A 7,500-nucleotide genomic window follows, 5' to 3' on the forward strand; every position below is an offset into this window, starting at 1 on the left:
CCCGCTTACACCTTGACAAGCAGGGGAGGCCTGCAAGGGACCGACGGACCCCTGTCCTGGGCCCTGGGTGGAGCGGCAGCCCGGGGGACCGGGCCCAGGGCCGGAGCGCCCGACCCGGGGCCCCGACCGGGCCCCTGGACCCAGCCCGAGGCTCCCAGGCCCGGAGGCGCAGGGGAAGCCTCCCCGGGCCCGCCGGACCCCGTCCCCGGCACCCTGCCCCGCGGCAGGACCCAGGACGGAGCCCGGGGTGGGGAGGCCACCCTCCCCGTGGCCCTCAGGGGCCCCGGGTGGGGCTCCTGAACCCAGCCAAGCACGGGGAGGCTCCCCGGGCACCACGGAACCCCGTCCCGGGACTTTGGCAGGGCCCCTGGACCCAGCCGGGGCTCCCAAGCCCGGAGGCGCATGGGACGCCTCCCTGGTCCCTCCGGACCCCGTCCCGGGCACCCTGCCACGCAGCAGGACCAAGGACAGGGCCCGGGGAGGGGAGTCCGCCCTCCCCGGGCCCTCAGGTGCCCTAGCCACTGCTCCTGAACCCAGCCAAGCAAGGGGAGGCTCCCCGGGCACATAGGAACCCCTTCCCGGGCCCTTGGCAGTGCGGCAGGCTGGGAGACAGGGACCAGGGCCGGAGCACCCGACCCGGGGCCCGGCCGGGCCCCTGGTCGCAGCCTGGGCTCCCAAGCCCGGAGGTGCATGGGACGCCTCCCCGGTCCCTCCGGACCCCGTCCCGGGCACCCTGCCACGCAGCAGGACCAAGGACAGAGCCCGGGGTGGGGAGGCCGCCCTCCCCCGGGCCCCTAGGGGCCCCGGACAGAGCTCCTGAACCCAGACAAGCAAGGGGAGGCTCCCCGGGCACAACGGAACCCCTTCCTAGGCCCTTGGCAGTGCGGTAGGCTGGGAGACAGGGACCAGGGCCGGAGCACCTGACCCGGGGGCCCGGCCGGGCCCCTGGACCCAGCCGGGGCTCCCAAGCCCGGAGGCACATGGGACGCCTCCCTGGACCCATGGAGCCCGTCCTGGGCATTGAGCCATGCTGTTGGCCTGGAGATGGGTGCCCCGGACGCCCGGGGGAGGTCTGTCCGGGACACATGGAGCCCGTCCTGGGCATTGAACCATGCCGTTGGCCGGGAGAAGGGAGCCCCCGGACGCCCGGGGGAGGACTGCCCGGTACCCGTGGAGCCCTTCCCGGGTACTTTGCAACGCCGTTGGCCTCCTGGAGATGGGTGCCCCAGATGCCCGGGTGCGGGCTGCCCGGGACCCATGGAGCCCGTCCTGGGCACTTTTACATGCCGTCGGCCTGGAGGTGGGTGCCCTGGACGCCCGGGGGAGGCCTGCCCGGGACCCGTGGAGCCCTTCCCGGGTACTTTGCCAATGCCGTTGGCCTCATGGAGACGGTTGCCCCGGACGCCCGGGGGAGGCCTGCGCGGGACCCATGGAGCCCGTCCTGGGCATTGAGCCATGCTGTTGGCCTGGAGATTGGAGCCCCGGACGCCCGGGGGAGGACTGCCCGGTACCCGTGGATCCCGTCCTGGGCACTTTGACATGCCGTCGGCCTGGAGGTGGGAGCCCCGGACGCCCGGGAGCGGGCTGCCCGGGACCCATGGAGCCCGTCCTGGGTACTTTGCCAATGCCGTTGGCCTCATGGAGATGGGTGCCCCGGACGTCCGGGGGAGGTCTACCCGGGACCCATGGAGCCCTTCCCGGGTACTTTGCCAATGGCGTTGGCCTCATGGAGATGGGTGCCCCGGACGCCCGGGGGAGGACTGCCCGGTACCCGTGGAGCCCTTCCCGGTTACTCTGCCATCCCGTTGGCCTCCTGGAGATGGGTGCCCCGGACGCCCGGGGGAGGTCTGTCCGGGGCCCATGGAGCCCGTCCTGGGCAGTGTGACATGCCGTCGGCCTGGAGGTGGGAGCCCCGGACGCCCGGGGGAAGGCTGCCCGGGACCCGTGGAGCCCTTCCCAGGTACTTTGCCATCCCGTTGGCCTCCTGGAGATGGGTGCCCCGGACGCCCGGGGGAGGTCTGTCCGGGGACCATGGAGCCCGTCCTGGGCAGTGTGACATGCCGTTGGCCTGGAGGTGGAAGCCCCGGACGCCCGGGGGAAGGCTGCCCGGGACCCGTAGAGCCATTCCCGGGTACTTTGCCATCCCTTTGGCCTCCTGGAGATGGGTGCCCCGGACGCCCAGGGGAGGTCTGTCCGGGACACGTGGAGCCCGTCCTGGGCATTGAGCCATGCCGTTGGCCCGGAGAATGGAGCCCCCAGACGCCCGGGGGAGGTGTTGCCCAGGCATATCTCATCTGGTCCCCCGGGCAGAGAACCACCAGCCCTGGAGGGGTGTCCGGGCGTACCCTGCCCCTAGTAATCCGGAGGGAAATTACCCCCCTTTCTTGCAATCCGTGCACGCGAGGTGACAGAGGGGACCCAAGGCGTAAAAGAACCCGACCTCATGGAGCCCTAGCTGGGATCCGGGAGGCGAATGGCACCTCATCGGGACTTCCAGGGAAGCCCGGCCATCTGGTCGCCCCATTGGAAAGCATTGCGGGCGACCAGATGGCCGGGATCGAAAGGACTCCCAGCTCCCCATCCATCCCAAGCCTTCGCGGTAGGGTTCCTGACTGCCTGCCCACGCAAGGCAGGGCTCTTGGACCCCGGCAGGGCCTCAGGCGCAGGTTGGACCACCGGAGCTCTAGGGCCCGGACGACCTGGGGAAGGAATGCCCGGGACCCGTGGAGCCCGTCCTGGGTACTTTGACATGCCGTCGGCCTGGAGGTGGGTGCCCCGGACGCCCGGGGGAAGCTGCCCGGGACCTATGGAGCCCGTCCTGGGTACTTTGACATTCCGTCGGCCTGGAGGTGGGAGCCCCGGACGCCCGGGGGGAGGTCTGCCCGGGACCCATGGAGCCCGTCCTGGGTACTTTGCCAATGCCGTTGGCCTCATGGAGATGGGTGCCCCGGACGTCCGGGGGAGGTCTACCCAGGACCCATGGAGCCCTTCCCGGGTACTTTGCCAATGGCGTTGGCCTCATGGAGATGGGTGCCCCGGACGCCCGGGGGAGGTCTGCCCGGGACCCATGGAGCCCTTCCCGGGTACTTTGCCAATGCCGTTGGCCTCATGGAGATGGATGCCCCGAACGCCCGGGGGAGGTCTGCCCGGGACCCATGGAGCCCGTCCTGGGTACTTTGCCAATGCCGTTGGCCTCATGGAGATGGGTGCCCCGGATGCCCGGGGGAGGTCTGCCCGGGACCCATGGAGCCCGTCCTGGGTACTTTGCCAATGCCGTTGGCCTCATGGAGATGGGTGCCCCGGATGCCCGGGGGAGGTCTGCCCGGGACCCATGGAGCCCGTCCTGGGTACTTTGCCAATGCCGTTGGCCTCATGGAGATGGGTGCCCCGGACGCCCGGGGGAGGTCTGCCCAGGACCCATGGAGCCCGTCCTGGGTACTTTGCCAATGCCGTTGGCCTCATGGAGATGGGTGTCCCGGACGCCCGGGGGAGGACTGTCCCGGACTCATGGAGCCCGTCCTGGGCACTTTGACATGCCGTCGGCCTGGAGGTGGGAGCCCCAGACGCCCGGGGGAGGGCTGCCCGGGACCCATGGAGCCCGACCCGGGCACTCTGCCATGCCGTCAGCCTGGATGGAGCCCGGGGGGGGCGAATGCCCGGGATGCATGGAGCCCGTCCTGGGCACTTTTCCGTGCCTTCGGCCTGGAGCCCCCAGACACCCAGGGGAGGACCACCGTGAAAACCATGGAGCCCGACCTGGGCACTCTGCCATACCGTCAGCCTAGATGGAGCCCCGGACACCCAGGGGATGAATGCCCGGGACGCATGGAGCCCGTCCTGGGCACTTTTCCATGCATTCGGCCTGGAGCCCCCAGACACCCAGGGGAGGACCACCGTGAAAACCATGGAGCCCGACCTGGGCACTCTTCCATACCGTCAGCCTAGATGGAGCCCCGGACGCCCGGGGGATGAATGCCCGGGACGCATGGAGCCTGTCCTGGGCACTTTTCCATGCCGTCAGCCTGGATGGAGCCCCGGACGCCCGGGGGACGACTGCCCAGGAGCCATGGAGCCCGTCCTGGGCAATTTGACATGCAGTTGGCCTGGAGGAAGGAAGCCCCAGGTGGCCTAGGGAGGTGTTGCCCAGGCATAGCCCATCTGGTCCCCATGGCAGAGAACCACCAGCCTCGGAGGGGTGTCCGGGCGTACCCTTCTCCCTAGTAATCCGGAGGAAAATTACCCCCTTTTCTTGTAATCTGAGCACGCGAGGTGACAGAGGGGACCCAAGGCGCGAATGTACCCGACCTCTTGGAGCCCTCGCTGGGATCCGGGCGGCGAATGGCACCTCATCGGGACTTCCAGGGAAGTTCGGCCATCTGGTCGCCCCATAAGAAAGCGTTGCGGGCGACCAGATGCCCGAGGGGATCCGGGCGACCAGATGGCCGAGGGAATCTGGGCGATCAGATGGCTGGACACGGAAGTGAAGCCGCCTGGACTCTCCCGACCCTGTCCCCGTCCCCGTGCCCGTGCCCGGGACGCATGGAGCCCGTCCTGGGCACTTTTCCATGCCTTCGGCCTGGAGCCCCCAGACACCCAGGGGAGGACCACCGTGAAAGCCATGGAGCCCGACCCGGGCACTCTGCCATACCGTCAGCCTGGATGGAGCCCCGGACGCCCGGGGGACGAATGCCCGGGACGCATGGAGCCCGTCCTGGGCACTTTTCCATGCCTTAGGCCTGGAGCCCCCAGACACCCAGGGGAGGACCACTGTGAAAACCATGGAGCCCGACCCGGGCACTCTGCCATACCGTCAGCCTGGATGGAGCCCCGGACGCCCGGGGGACGAATGCCCGAGACGCATGGAGCCCGTCCTGGGCACTTTTCCATGCCTTCGGCCTGGAGCCCCCAGACACCCAGGGGAGGACCACCGTGAAAACCATGGAGCCCGACCCGGGCACTCTGCCATACCGTCAGCCTAGATGGAGCCCCGGACGCCCAGGGGACGAATGCCCGGGACGCATGGAGCCCGTCCTGGGCACTTTTCCATGCCTTCGGCCTGGAGCCCCCAGACACCCAGGGGAGGACCACCATGAAAACCATGGAGCCCGACCTGGGCACTCTGCCATACCGTCAGCCTAGATGGAGCCCCGGACGCCCGGGGGATGAATGCCTGGGACGCATGGAGCCTGTCCTGGGCACTTTTCCATGCGGTCAGCCTGGATGGAGCCCTGGACACCCGGGGGACGACTGCCCAGGAGCCATGGAGCCCGTCCTGGGCAATTTGACATGCAGTTGGCCTGGAGGAAGGAAGCCCCGGATGGCCTAGGGAGGTGTTGCCCAGGCATAGCCCATCTGGTCCCCATGGCAGAGAACCACCACCCTCGGAGGGGTGTCCGGGTGTACCCTTCTCCCTAGTAATCCGGAGCAAAATTACCCCCTTTTCTTGTAATCTGTGCACGCGAGGTGACAGAGGGGACCCAAGGCGCAAATGTACCCGACCTCCTGGAGCCCTCGCTGGGATCCGGGCGGCGAATGGCACCTCATCGGGACTTCCAGGGAAGTTCGGCCATCTGGTCGCCCCATAAGAAAGCGTTGCGGGCGACCAGATGCCCGAGGGGATCCGGGCGACCAGATGGCCGAGGGAATCTGGGCGATCAGATGGCTGGACACGGAAGTGAAGCCGCCTGGACTCTCCCGACCCTGTCCCTGTCCCCGTCCCCGTGCCCGGGACGCATGGAGCCCGTCCTGGGCACTTTTCCATGCCTTCGGCCTGGAGCCCCCAGACACCCTGGGGAGGACCACCGTGAAAGCCATGGAGCCCGACCCTGGCACTCTGCCATACCGTCAGCCTGGATGGAGCCCCGGACGCCCGGGGGACGAATGCCCGGGACGCATGGAGCCCGTCCTGGGCACTTTTCCATGCCTTAGGCCTGGAGCCCCCAGACACCCAGGGGAGGACCACCGTGAAAACCATGGAGCCCGACCCGGGCACTCTGCCATACCGTCAGCCTGGATGGAGCCCCGGACGCCCGGGGGACGAATGCCCGGGACGCATGGAGCCCGTCCCGGGCACTCTGCCATGCCGTCGGCCTGGATGGAGCCCCGGACGCCCGGGGGACGACTGCCCAAGAGCCATGGAGCCCATCCCGGGCACTCTGCCATGCCGTCCCGACAAATTCGTACGGACTCCTAACCTTCCGACACGGATCGGAATCGAGCCCATTCTGACCCAGCAGATTTCAGGTTGACTTGCTATATATTTCACGTACGATTTTATTGGGGCCGATTCCGATCCGGTACGTAAAAGCACATCCGACCGAATGTCGGACAACCACGTACTCCCGGTGCCGGGGATCGCACCGTGATCACCAGATGGGGATATCCCAAAAATCTGGCATGGATACGGGGCGCCAGGACAGGTTTGAAGACCACTGATATTCATACGGACCTTCTGACACGGATCGGAATCGAACCCAGCAGGTTTCGCGTTGACAGCCTCTATAGCAGGGGTCTTCAAACCAGTCCTGGCGCCCCGTATCCATGCCAGATTTTTGGGATATCCCCATCTGGTGACCACGGTTCGATCCCCGGCACCGGCGGCAGATTAGCCCAGCACCATGTGACTCTGGGCAATAGCTGGCGCCGCGGCTAGGGCGGCTGACTCCAGAATCTGGGAATCACGGTTGGATCCCCGGCACCGGCGGCAGATTAGCCCAGCACCATGTGACTCTGGGCAATAGCTGGCGCTGCGGCGGCTGACTCCGGAATCTGGAGATCACGGTTCGATCCCCGGCACCGGCGGCAGATTAGCCCAGCACCATGTGACTCTGGGCAATAGCTGGCGCCGCGGCTAGGGCGGCTGACTCCAGAATCTGGAGATTTATTTATTTAGGGTTTTTGTAGAGCGCGTAGTAACCCTCGAGCATCCCAGAGATCAGGGTTCGATCCCCGGCACCGGCCGCAGATTAGCCCAGCACCATGTGACTCTGGGCAATAGCTGGCGCCGCGGCTAGGGCGGCTGACTCCGGAATCTGGGGATCACGGTTCGATCCCAGGCACCGGCGGCAGATTAGCCCAGCACCATGTGACTCTGGGCAATAGCTGGCGCCGCGGCTAGGGCGGCTGACTACGGAATCTGGGGATCACGGTTCGATCCCCGGCACCGGAGGCAGATTAGCCCAGCACCATGTGACTCTGGGCAATAGCTTGCTTAATCTTCCCGACGGCCCCTAGCGCCTAGAGACCCTTACGGGTGATTGTGCGCTTTACAAATGTGGATTATTATTATTATTATTATTATTATTATTATTATTATTTGGGCCGATTCCGATCCGGTTCGTAAAAGCACATCTGCCAGAATCTGTCGGACAACCACGTACGCCCGGGAGAGGACTGCCCGGGACCCGTGGAGCCCGTCCTGGTCACTCTGACCTGCCATCGGCCTGGAGAAGGGAGCGCCGGACGCCCGGGGGGAGGACTGCCCGGGACCCGTGGAGCCCG

The sequence above is a fragment of the Lissotriton helveticus genome, chromosome 7 (genome assembly GCF_964261635.1).
Source record: "Lissotriton helveticus chromosome 7, aLisHel1.1, whole genome shotgun sequence".
Classification (NCBI taxonomy): domain Eukaryota; kingdom Metazoa; phylum Chordata; class Amphibia; order Caudata; family Salamandridae; genus Lissotriton; species Lissotriton helveticus.